Raw genomic sequence first — 13146 nt, forward strand, 5'->3', positions numbered from 1 at the left:
ATGTAGTAACCAGTGCCATTTCCTTCTCTAGGGGATCTTCCCTACCCAGGGATCAAACCCAAGTCTCTGGCATTGCAGGCAGATTCTTTACCGTCTGAATCACTAGTTCAGCTCAGTTCAGTCACTCAGGTGTGCCTGACATTTTGTGACCCCATGGACTGCAGCACACCAGGCCTCCCTGTCCATCACCAACTCCTGAAGCTTACTCAAACTCATATCCATCGAGTCGGTGATGCCATCCAACCATCTCATCCTCTGTCGTCCCCTTCACCTCCCACCTTCAATCTTTCCCAGCATCAGGGTCTTTTCAAATGGGTCAGTTCTTCGCATCAGGTGCCCAAAGTATTGAAGTTTCAGCTTCAGCATCAGTCCTTTCAATGAATAGTCAGGACTGATTTCCTTTAGGATGGACTGGTTGGATCTGCTTGCTGTCCAAGGGACTCTCAAGAGTCTTCTCCAACACCACAGTTCAGAAGCATCAGTTCTTTGGCGCTCAGCTTTCTTTATAGTCCAAATGTCACATCTGTACATGACCACTGGAAAAATCATAGCTTTGACTAGACGGACCTTGTTGGCAAGGTAATGTCTCTGCTTTTTAATATGCTGTCTAGGTTGGTCATAGCTTTTCTTCCAAGGAGCAAGTGTCTTTTAATTTCATGGCTGCAGAAACCATCTGCAATGACCCTGATTTTGGAGCCCCCCAAAATAAACTCTCTCACTGTTTCCATTGCTTGTGCATCTATTTCCCATGAAGTGATGGGACCAGATGCCATGATCTTAGTTTTCTGAATGTTGAGTTTTAAGCCAACTTTTTCACTCTCCTCTTTCACTTTCATCAAGAGGCTCTTTAGTTCCTCTTCACTTTCTGCCATAAGGGTGGTATCATCTGCATATCTGAGGTTATTGATCTTTCTCCTGGCAATCTCGATTCCAGTTGGTGCTTCATCCAGCCCAGCGTTTCTCATGATGTACTCTGCATAGAAATTAAATAAGCAGGGTGACAATATACAGCCTTGACGTACTTCCTTCCTGATTTTGAGCAAGGCCGTTGTTCTGTGTCCAGTTCTAACTGTTGCTTCCTAACCTGCATACAGATTTCTCAGGAGGCAGGTCAGGTGGTCTGGTATTCCCATCTCTTTCAGAATTTTCTAGAGTTTGTTGTGATCCACACAGTCAAAGGCTTTGGCATAGTCAGTAAAGCAGAAATAGATGTTTTTCTGGAACTCTCTTGCTTTCTCCATGATCCAGTGGATGTTGGCAATTTGATCACTGGTTCCTCTGCCTTTTCTAAAACCAGCTTGAACATCTGGAGATTCACGGTTCATGTACTGTTGAAGCCTGGCTTGGAGAATTTTGAGCATTACTTTACTAGCATGTGAGATGAGTGCAATTGTGTGGTAGTTTGAGCATTCTTTGGCATTGCCTTTCTTTGAGATTGGAATGAAAACTGACCTTTTCCAGTCCTGTGGCCACTGGTGAGTTTTCCAAATTTGCTGGCATATTGAGTGCAGCACTTTCACAGCATCCTCTTTTAGGATTTGAAACAGCTCAACTGGAATTCCATCACCTCCACTAGCTTTGTTGGTAGTGATGCTTCCTAAGGCCCACTTGACTTCACATTCCAGGATGTCTGGCTCTAGGTGAGTGATCACACCATCGTGGTTATCTGAGTCGTGAAGATCTTTTTTGTGTAGTACTTCTGTGTATTCTTGCCACTTCTACTTAATATCTTCTGCTTCTGTTAGGTGCATACCATTTCTGTCCTCTATCGAGCCCATCTTTGCATGAAATGTTCCCTTGGTATCCCTAATTTTCTTGAAGAGATCTCTAGTCTTTCCCATTCTGTTTCTTTGCATTGATCACCGAGGAAGGCTTCCTTATCTCTCCTTGCTATTCTTTGGAACTCTGCATTCAGATGCTTATATCTTTCCTTTTCTTCTTTGAGAAAAGGAGTAACAAGAGAAGCCCCATTTTATGATGCATTCACTTTAAGTCATTATATTTGTTCTCAGTGATTAGTTCAACATAGAACAGTTTTACTAACCTCTAAAGTAGGAGATGTTGCTTCCTGTATGAACTATGTTTCAGTCACACATGATGGGTGTTGGGTTTTCTAGATTACTTGGGGTAGGCTGTGATCATAATCCTCACGGTGGGAGCCATATTTGTGTATATCAGTTCTGTGTGTTTATGCATTTATTCATTCTGGAGTGAGGATGTAATAGACTCCTAGCTGGGTGGTTGGAATAGGGACCAGCAGAAGCCTTCCAGGAGCTCCCCATCAAGCAGGGAGGTGGGTGATGCCCGGTCATTCCCTGGTATCTCAGGAGGTCAGAGGAAATCATTCCCTCCTCTGGGAATGCAAGGGGCAGGGGACTTTTTGGACGAAGATCCTTTAAAGACGTGTCAGTTGACCAGGTGGAAAAGTTGAACCTGGGGGTGGGGAAGAGGGCTGGAAGTCCAGGCTGGGGGTGCTGGCCAGCCCCCCACCACATGGCGTGTTTTCCCTCACTTCTTTTGTGATTCATTATTACTGCCACTTAACCAAATTTATTTTCCCTTGTGGAAGTCTCTGTTTATCTTATGTGGCATATGTTATTCTGGAATAAAGATTATTTTGGTTAAGGCATGTTACATTTTTGGTGAGATATCCAACTAAAAGTTATGTCCACACAAAAGTTAGAATTTGAAAAAGTCTAGCAAATTAAAGGGCTTCACAGGCAGTGCTAGTGGCAGAGAATCCACCTGCCAGGGCAGGCGATGTGAGAGGCCAAGAAGCCTGGAATCGGCCCTAGGTGGGGAAGATCCCTGAGGAGGAGACGGCAGCCCACGCCAGCGCTCTGGCCTGGGACTCGTGTGGACAGCAGAGCCTGGCGGGCCGCAGTCCTGGGGCCTCAGAGAGCTGGGTGAGGCTAAGCACGGACCTTCCAAAGTCAGGACTCCACTTTTCAGTGTCCCCCGCCCAGTGTTTCTATGCTTGAATAGAGAAAGCCTCGGGGACTGGACTCTTATCCACGGCAGCTCAGTTTAGCACTAGGAGAAATGAATTCTGGGCCGCTGATTACTCACTGGCAGAATACTCATGAGAAGTAAATTCTAGTTAAATAGTTTTGCTGCGAGTCAGTCCATTTTGGAAAATGTGCCCCAGTCTCATTGCTCTGCAGGAGACCAGCCTGAGGTGTCTCCCTCAGGTCACTGTCGCCAGGGGTCTGCCTCTGGCAGGTGGCCTTGAGTGGCACTCCTCTCCTCATCCTGCTCACCGTGTTTGGCTGCAAACGTGGGGCTTTATGTTCAGGAACATATGTTGAGTCACAGATCAAGGCCCTCAGCTGACATTTTTCCACCACCACTGACCTCCCAGCCATGCAGGAAATCCCAGGGTAAGCAAGCTCCCGCCCGGCCCCGCTGTTTAGTCTGTGCCGTGCCGGGCAGGGCTCGCTTACTCCGTTGATTGGCAAGCCCGGCACTAGGAAAACAAATGCGCCAGGGGTCCCACAGAAGCTCACTGCCCTCTGTCTTCCCGGCCTGCAGACGCCTTCAGATCTGTTTGGACTGAGGCTTGACAAGAGCGTCACAGGAAGCCCACCCTCCTCCCGGAGCGCTGCAACGGGGGACAGGTTCTCACAGCTGCAGCGTCCAGGCTGCAGGGACCCGTGCTCTCCACGGCCTGGGAACTTTGAGTCTCGTCAAAGAAGGAAATAGCTCAAGTGGTTTGTTTTCACTGAAGATGAAGTTAATTGTTTGACTGAATCTGCAGTTCTAATGACACCATGATTAAGACGAGCAGAAACAGCAGGCAAGCCACGACGCGAGGTTCAGGAGAAAAAAGAAGAAACAGATGTGAGGATAAGGAAAATCAAGGAAAAAATCAAATTTCACTTTTTTAAAATCACAAGCAATAAAAGAAAAAAATGGGTGAACTAGACTCACTGAAACCGTAACCTTTTGTGCTTGCCAAGGACACTGTCACAAAAAGAAATGAGCAGACAACCCGCAAGTTGGGGGAAAATGTTTGCAAATCATAATCTGACAAGAGACATGGGTTTAGAACGTGAGAGTTTCTGATATTTAGACTTAGACTTAGAGCTTAGAGATCTTACAGCTCAATGAAGAAAAGATAACGCAATCAAAAGCAGGTGGAGAATCTGGATGGCTCTTCAAGAGCAGCCCACACACGGTCACACGATGAAAAGGTGATGGTGGTGAGCCATCGGGGCCCCAGATCAAAGCCGCAGTGAGACACCGCGTCCCCCAGCCAGGGTGGCCGAAAAGATGGACCGCGGCGGGCGGGGTGAGGACGCGAGCGTGTCCCCCGACCAGGGTGGCTAAACAACCAAGACGGACCGCAGCGGGCGCGGTGAGGACGCGAGGGTGTGCACACTCGGACGTGGCAGGTGGGGATGCAGAACGCTGTTGCCACTTTGAAAGGCAGTTTGACAGTTTCTCAAAAAGTCGAGCATAAAATTACCGAATGACTCGGCAATTCCAGTCTCAGGTAGAGAACTAAGAGACCATATGCCCACACAAACACGCAAACTACTGCTGTCTCATTATCCCTTTCCCGCATTTCACGCTTATTTCCTGTGTTCCAGCTTTGTGGAGGCGTGATTGACATAGAGCTTTGCATCAGGTCGGGGTGTAGGGCATGATGACTGGACACTCGCACATGTTGTGAGATGATCACCACGGCATCTCGCTGGCGTCCCTCAGTGAGCATGATTACATGTTCCCTTGTGATGAGAGCTTGTAAGACCTACTCCCTTAGCAACTTCAAATATGCTGAGTTCAGTGCAGTTAGCTGTAGCCGTCCTGCGGCATCGTGTCCCCAGGACTCGCTTATCGGACGACTTGCCCCTTCTGATCCCCTTGGTCCCTCTGCCCGCCCCCACCTCTGGGAACCACCAGTCTGTCTTCATTCCTAAGAGCTCAGCGTTTTAAGATTGCACGTATAAGGAAGAGCAGGCAGTGTTTGTCTTTCTCTGGGTTATGTTGCTTAGCGTGAGGCCCTCATGGCCCATCCACGTTGTTGCAAGTTTCCTCCTTTTTATGGCCGGATAGTGTCTCATCATATGTACTGCATTTTGCTTTATCCAGCCGTCTGTTGCTGCATTAGACGGCTCCCGTGTCTCGGCTATCATGAATAGGGCTGTAGTGAACACAAGGGTACAGATGTTTCTTCAAGATAGTGACTTCACTCCCTTTCGGGGCATAGACCCAGGAGCATAAGCACGGGATCATTTGACAGTTATTTTTAAATTTTTGACAAATCGCCATGTGTAATTGGCTGCCCCGATTTACGTTCCCTCCGAACGTGCACAAAGGTTCCCTTTCCTCCACTTCTTCACCAGTGGCAACACCGAGATTGTTATCACTTATCTTTTTGTAAAATAGTCATTCTGAGCTGTGTGAGGTGATACCTCATTGTGGTTTTGATTTTCACTTTTCCAGTGATGAGTGATATTGAGCATTTTTTCATATATCTACTGGCCACATTTTTTGGAAGAATATCTATTTGGGTCCTTTGCCTTTTTTGATTATTTTATTTTATTTTTTGCTCTTTTGTGAGTTCCTCGTGTATTTTGAATAGTCACAGTTGTCAGCTGTGTGGTTTGCAAGCATTGTATCCCATTCAGTAGGCTGTCCTTTCCTTTTGTTGATAATCACAGCTTCTTATCTAGACGGCGTCCGACTGGTTTGTTTTTTATTCGGTTGCTTCTGTCTTGGGAGGCATATCCTGGAAATTTTTGCCAAGATCCATGTTAGGGAGCTTTACCTCTGTGTTTTCTTCCAGGAGTTTTGTGGTTTCAGGTCTCATGTTTAAGCCTTTAGCCATTTTGAGTGAATGTTTGTGAGCAGTGTAAGTTAGGAGTCTAGTTTCATATTTGCCTATGAATATCCATTTCCCCAGCACTGTTTACTGAGGAGGCTGTTTTTTCCCTGTTAAGTATCTTGGCTCCTTTGTCAAACACTAGCTGACTGAATTTGCACAGCTTCATTGTTGGGGTCTTGATTCTATACCTTGGTTTCTGTGTTTGTTTCGTTGCCAGAACCACACTGTTTGGGTTAGGGTAGCTTGCAACCAGAAAGTGTGATCCCTCCAACTTGGTCCTTCTTCCTCAGTACTGCTTTGACCATTTGGGGTCTTTGGTGATTCCATGAAAATTTTAGGATCATTCCTTCTACTTCTGTTAAAAATGTGGTTGCAATCTTGATGGCATTGGATAGTATGGACATTTTAACAATATCAATTCTTCCAGTCTGCGAGCATGGCTAGCTTTCCAGTTGTGTGTATCTTCTTCAGCTTATTATGTTTGCATGTTGACAAATTACCCTTGATTATATGTCCATTTTCTTACTGTAAGTTTATCCAAGGGCACTGAATGGAAAATATGAATTCACAGGTCACATCAGCCTCGAGTATGCAGACATTCACTTTCATGGAAACACGGGGATCCTCCTGGATGTGGAAGGTTAGATCCCATCCTCACAAACTGATGAGCCTGACACATGGTCCCAGTGATGGACATGTGTCTGACACTGAGATGTCTTAGGAGGATGCACCTTTTCCATAGCTACAAGGTGGCCTTTTCTGATAGGGCTTCCCTGATAGCTCAGCTGGTAAAGGATCCGCCTGCAGCGCAGGAGACCCAAGTTCAGTTCCTGGGTCGAGAAGTTCCCCTGGAGAAGGGATAGGCTACCCACCCCAGTATTCTTGGACTTCCCTTGTGGCTCAGCTGGTAAAGAATCCACCTGCAATGTGGGAGACCTGGCTTTGATCCTTGGGTTGGAAAGATCCCCTGGAGAAGGGAAAGGCTCCCCACTCCAGTGTTCTTGCCTGGAGAATTCCATGGACTGTATAGTCCATGGGGTCACAAAGAGTTGGACAAGACTGAGCGATTTTCACTTTTGCTTTTAAAAAGTGGCCTTCTGTATAAAATTCTAAGTGAGGAAAACATCTTTAAAAAGTTAAGCATGGGCAGAATCCAGCCATTGAAAGTGTGTGCCCTGGATTTCTGAATTTTCTCAATACTCGAGCACAGCACGGGCCTGTGACCTGTGGGTGAGCTCTGAGCTTTCTGATTACAGACAGACCCCTGCTCTCCTCCTGTTTCACTGAATCAGCCTTCTGTGCTGCTCTGAAAGACAAGACATGGAGGGAAACGCACCTAGGCTTCTTGACATCTCCGGCCATTGATTATCAGAGGTTGAAACACAAATAGTTCTTCTAAGAGAAAAGAAGCATTGGTTTTTCTCCAACAGTTTTTATTATGTGACAAGTGGACTGTCCTCTCGTCCACATGAGTGAGCCCCCAGCTTCCCAGAGGCAGCAGCACCCCGAGCGGCTCAGACTGCCCTGGAGGGATGAGCGCAGAAATGGCGCTCTCCGCCTCTTCTGTGTTTGGCTCCGGCAACTTGGAGGCTTGGTTGTCAGAGCGGCAGATGTTTTTCAAAGACTTAAAGGGGAAGAAGGTATCAGACTTCATGCCCGCGCCCATCACGAATCGCCTGCCAAGACGGGGCATCTGAACAGAGTGCCTGGGGCAGGGATGCACCGAGGCCTGCAGGGAGGCCCTTGGAGATGACTGTCTTCTGAAAAAAGGAGTTCGTTCTCAGGGCTGGCTCACTCTGAGTTTAGCCCTCAGGTGCGGTTTTATCATCAAAGAGGGAAGGAAGCCCGACCCGTGGGGCCCTGAGCGTGGCTGGGCGGGTCTGTCTCCTGGACCCTCACTTCACCCTGACTTTAGCCTGGAGTATTGTGGTCGGTCGCTATGTATCTGGGCTCTGCAGTTTCCCAGAAGATCACCAGGTTGAAAGCCCCCAGGGTCCCCAGGGTCCTCGGATCCGAACTCCACTTTGATGAGTTATAGTTTTCCAAAGAGGGACGCGAAAGATGGGCTTAAAGGACGCAAGCGGCAGCGGCTGCGGGGCGGGCCTCAGGAAGCTGGTGAGCAAGGCTGTGCCCTGCGGGGTAGACCAGCCGCACTGGACTTCGCCCGCCTTCTCTCCCGTCCCCAGTGGCCTGCCTTTGGCTGTCCTGAGTGTCGGTGGGGCTGTGGGCTGCACGGTGACCAGGTTCATATGTCAACATCCTAACCACCAGCACCTCAGAGATGGGAATTCGGGAGGTGACTGATTTAAAATGAGGCTGTTGGGGTGATCACCGCAGCTCAGCCCAGGATGAAAACCACCAGATTTCAGAGACTGTGATGCAGGAAGACCAGCTGGTGCGTGATTTCATTCAGAAGAACGGGCAAAAGCCAGCCTGAAACCGATCAGTTTATACCATTTGTATTTTCATTAAAGGCGATTGTGTTTAAGTGCCTGCCAACCCAGGGGGCTCAGATGGTGAAGAATCTGCCTGCAATGTAGGAGACGCGGGTTGGACCCTGGGTCAGGAAGATCCCTGGGGGAAAGAATGGCAACCCACTCCAGTCTTCTTGCCTGGAGAATCCCGTGGACAGGGGAGCCTGGCAGGCTATCCATGGGGTCACCAAAGAGTTAGACACGACTGAGAGACTGACGCAACAACCCTACACGCCGAGCCAGGAAGACACAGGAGTCGAAAGAGAACCAGTTCAGTTCAGTCTATTTTATTTTGAATTCTTTTGCTCGTAATTTGACCAAAAGGTTCAAAAGCGGTCCTGCGTCTGCTCCTGCCCCTGCCGGTCTGGTGCTCAGCTGGGAGTGTCTGGCTGAGGCCGGAGCTCCTGTAGGATGGGAGCTTCTGCTCCGCCAGATGCTCCTGCCGTTTGCCCGCGGCCTACCCTCTGAGTCCGGTTGGCCCTCCATCCAGCGAGAACGGGAAGAAGACGGGCTACCTGACTGACGGGGGTTCTCACATCAGTTCTGACTCTGAGGTTGGTTTGTTGGCTGCCCAGCAGGGAGACTGCAGACCAGGGCTGTCGGGGGACCTGGAGTCTGTACCCACCAGGAGGGCACGTCAGCCCAGTTCTGGCGGAGGGAGGGAGGTGCAGAGTGTGGATGCCCGCCTGGGCCCCGCCTGGTGTCCCCCGACCCCGACGCCAAGGCCTGCCCTGCCTCCTCCCCGGGGTGTGCGCTTTCTGAAGGACGAGGCACGTGGGCAACCTGTGTGGCGAGTGTGGCTGCTGGGCCCCGTGCCAGGCGCAATCACAGCTTTACTGCTGCAGAGCCATCGCCTGTGCAGCATCTTTGCGCTTCCTGAGACAGGCAGGAAAGGAATCCGCCCAGACCTCCCGTCCCCTGTGGGAGGTCTGGCGGGGAGGGGCCGGGGGACTGCGGGAGTTCTCCGAGGCTAAGCAGTTCCTAGTGACCTGTATTTTTTTTAAAACTATGAGTAAACTGTATGTACCGAAGAACACATTAGTGTACACACACACACACCGTCCAACCACTCCCCTCACCCCCGCCCGAACAGAAACACTTCCAGCGTTTGGGATCTGGTTTCTGCTCTCCTGTGAGCAGCTGCTGTGCTCCTTGATGGGAGGGTTGGCTGTAAGAGGAGCAGACACCCAGAGCACTCTGGGCCGTCGCAAGCCTGGCGGCTGGGACACACTGCAGGCTGACTCCAGCTCTCCCTCTAAGAGTGTAATCCCATAATGCAGAACAGAAAGGTTTTGCTCCTTTGAATTAAAGCCTTAATACTATGCTTGATTTTGCTGAGGGTTTTTTTTCTCTCTTTTGAGTAAAGAAAACCTAATCCAAAATTGTCATGTGAACTCAGACATCCCTCCTCCATTTTAAGTGTGCTCCCTCTTGAAACCATCAAAGAGGAGAGCAGGGAAGGTCTTGTCCTGGGCGGGTTAATGCCTTCCTGATCAGGACAGAGGCACGTGAATGCCAGACTGAAGCCCTCTGTCCAGCGGTGACGAGATCGGCAGGACGTCCGTCGCTCTGTGTCTCGCACCTACTGAAATGATCTCCCAGCAGGCCGGGGAGGTCTGTGTGTGGACCCCCCAGCAACACCACAGATGTGGCCCCCAGTCTGAGAACAGCCCCTCTCTCCCAGAAGGCTCCGTCCACTGTGCAGTTCACAGCTGCAGAGTCTGCAGGCGAGACACACAACCATGTCTGTCAGTCAGTCGACCCTCGTTTCTGGATGAGGAAGCCAGGTGCAGGGGAGGCGAGTGATGGGAGAAAACCACCTGGCAGGCCACCCCAGGCTGGCTGAGGCTGGGGCCTGGGGGGCCCACATCCTGCGCTCTTCACAGAGAGGAAAGCCAGCTCAGGGCCTTCCAGCTTCTGCATCCACAGCGTTTTGCAGGATGGAGTTCGAGTTAAGTCTACTTCCTGGGACAGAATCAGGAATCATTTTCTTTCCACTAGTGCTCTGACTCACCAGTCGAGCATCTCTCGAGCCGAGTCCCGAGACCACTGGAGTTTGCCCGCTGGTGGTGGGAGCCAGCAGGAGAGTGCCCTTCCTCTCCACTCGCTGAGGACACCAGCTCGTGGGCACCTGGGCGCCCGTGGATGACGTGTGGCAGCCTTGCTCGCCGCCCCGCTTGTTGAGTAGCAGATGTCTGGTTTTCCAGTCCCTTGGGAACAGAAAGTGCTGTAGTGTATTCAGCACTGAAGACAGGAATGCCGAGATGTCGGTGGTCCCTGGAGCCAGACGTTCCAAAATCCTTCAGCTGCAGAAAAGCGGGGACAAAACAGGAAGCTTGCTCGTCGTCTGGGAAAACAAAGTCTGTTGTAGCTTTTTTTCTCACATTGAAAAAAAAAGATGGTGTATTTGCATGAGAGAGAACACTCACACGATCCTTACAGGAACGATGATGCCACCGCAGCAGAGGGCACGCATTCTGCTGAGGGCATCCCAGCCGCCCTCCATCGGCCATGTCAGAACGCAGCCAGGTGTTTAAGCTTGTGGCACCACGTAGGCAACTTCCCACAGGTTGGTTCCTTCAGATGAGAATGAGAAATTAAAATTTTCTAATTTTCTAGCAAAGCTTAAACCTCTGAATTTAATATGCTGGGAGATCTGATAATGTCGACTATGAACTGTGCTGACGAGAAAGAACATCAGCTCGATGGGAAATCCACATCACTGCCGCCCACCCACCCGTCCATCTCCCCGCCCACCCACCCATCCATCCACTCGTCCACCCATCCACCCACCCATCCACCCATCTATCCATCCATCCAACCGTCCACCCATCTAGCCATCCATCCACTCATCTACCTATCTGTCCATCCACCCACCCACACCCCCCATCCACCCACCCACCCATCCATCTCCCCACCCACTCACCCACCCGTCCATCTCCCCACCCACTCACCCATCCATCCACTCGTCCACCCATCCACCCACCTATCCACCCATCCACCCATCTATCCATCCATCCATCCATCCACCCATCTATCCATCCATCCACCCATCTGCCCATCTCGCCATCCATCCACTCATCTACCTATCTGTCCATCCACCCACCCACTGGGAGGAAACAGCAGAGGAACCACCTTCGAGGTGGCGCCAGGGTTCCATGGGTGCTGAGCTGGAGGGGAGTTTGGAGGAAACCCTTTCTCTGGGCTTTGATAAGATTCAGTAGCGATGGGCCTTGAACTGTCAGGAGATGTGGTGTTTTCCAGACATTTAACCGCAGGGTCTGGGATGCTGTGTGTGAGCTGCTGACTCACACCTGTGGCCTGTGCTCCGAAACACAGCTGGGGGCGGTGGGGCAGCAGGGCCAAAAAGAAGGCCCCGGGGAGGATAGCTGTCCTGTCCCAGAGCTGAGCACATCCTGAGGCAGCCTGCGGCGCCGCCACGGGGCACGGAGGACGCAGCCCAGGAAACGAGCCTCGGAGGCTCGGCGCGCCCAGCAGAAGCCCTGAGACGCCCCCTGGGATGGCTGCCTCCCGGCACGCCAGTACTTTGCTCCAGCTTTCAGGTCGGTGGCAACGTTGGGGACAGTGAAGTGAGTGGCTTGTACCTCTGGGCCAGGCCCTGAGCCAGGGGTCCCACTGACCCTGAGGCTCGCGGCCGCCTGAGGGGCCCTCATTTGGTGGGATGGGGTCCAGCCCAGAGCCTTTCACACCCGGCAGGGCTCCCTGCTGGAGGCGCCGTGTCTAGCAAGGCCCAGAGTGGACACCAGGCGGAGACTCCTAGATGGCAGTCCTGGGCCAGCTGGGGCTAAGCCTGGCCCCTGCACGAGGAATGGCAGGTCATCCCACGGGGCCCCTCCTCCCGCTGCCCTGCCCTGGAGACAGCAGGCCTCACGGGCGTGTGGACGACTGTTTCAGATGATGTTTCTGTAGTTAATTCACAGTTTCCAAGGACTAATCTCTGTGGGGTTTCTCATGCTGACTGTGAGTGGAGTACACCCCTTCTGTGACTCCTTTATCTTACTCAGATAAGGACAACAGATACTGACTGGCTCTCTCACAAATTCACACCTTTCCTGAAAGAAAAACGGCGATGATGTTGAATGGGCCCATTTATCAGCTTCTGTTTCAATACTGGCACTTGGAAGCATAAACAGTGATGTAAGCAGCTACCTAAGATAAGGGTTCACTGGTCAGAACAAGCCGGAGGCCAGGACGAGAGCGGAGACTGGGGAGAAGGAGCAGCCGCGAAAGCGGGATGGAGTGAAGCCCGAGGGGAGGGAGCCGCCGCCATCCGCCCGCCTCACCGCCTTTCTGTGGCCAGAGGGGGCAGAGGCGTCCTTGGCTCGTCCTGGCAACGCCCACCCTTGGGCCAGACGCTCCCCCCGTTGCAGACCCAGGCAGCTGAGGGAGGCTGGGGCCTTTCAGCTGGAGGTCGTCAGTGTCCGGCTGAAATTACTGAAATTACTGTAGTTGTTGCCCCCAAAGAACCATCTATGTTGAAAATATCAAATATGGCAGATCTCTTCCCTAAAAAGGAATAAAGGGCAGGCTTACTTACTTGTGCATGTGTGACTTTTTTTTTCCTCCTCTGGTGCCTCAAATAAAGGTAAGTTGCCTGAAGGAAGTGTGATGAGGGTGGGAGGGAAAAGGTGAAAGTCTAAACTCAGACTTGACATTACTTATCTTTGGAGACCACAGATGAATAGACCAGTTTGTACCAGCAAATCGGTCAGTGGACTATCACTGTGCATTTAAGTTTAAGAGAAACAGAAGAAGTGCTGATAACATTTGAAGCTGCCGCCTCCTGGGGAGCAGGGTTCGAACCATAGATCCAGCGCCCAG

This window comes from Budorcas taxicolor, chromosome 11 (assembly GCF_023091745.1).
Source record: "Budorcas taxicolor isolate Tak-1 chromosome 11, Takin1.1, whole genome shotgun sequence".
Taxonomy (NCBI): domain Eukaryota; kingdom Metazoa; phylum Chordata; class Mammalia; order Artiodactyla; family Bovidae; genus Budorcas; species Budorcas taxicolor.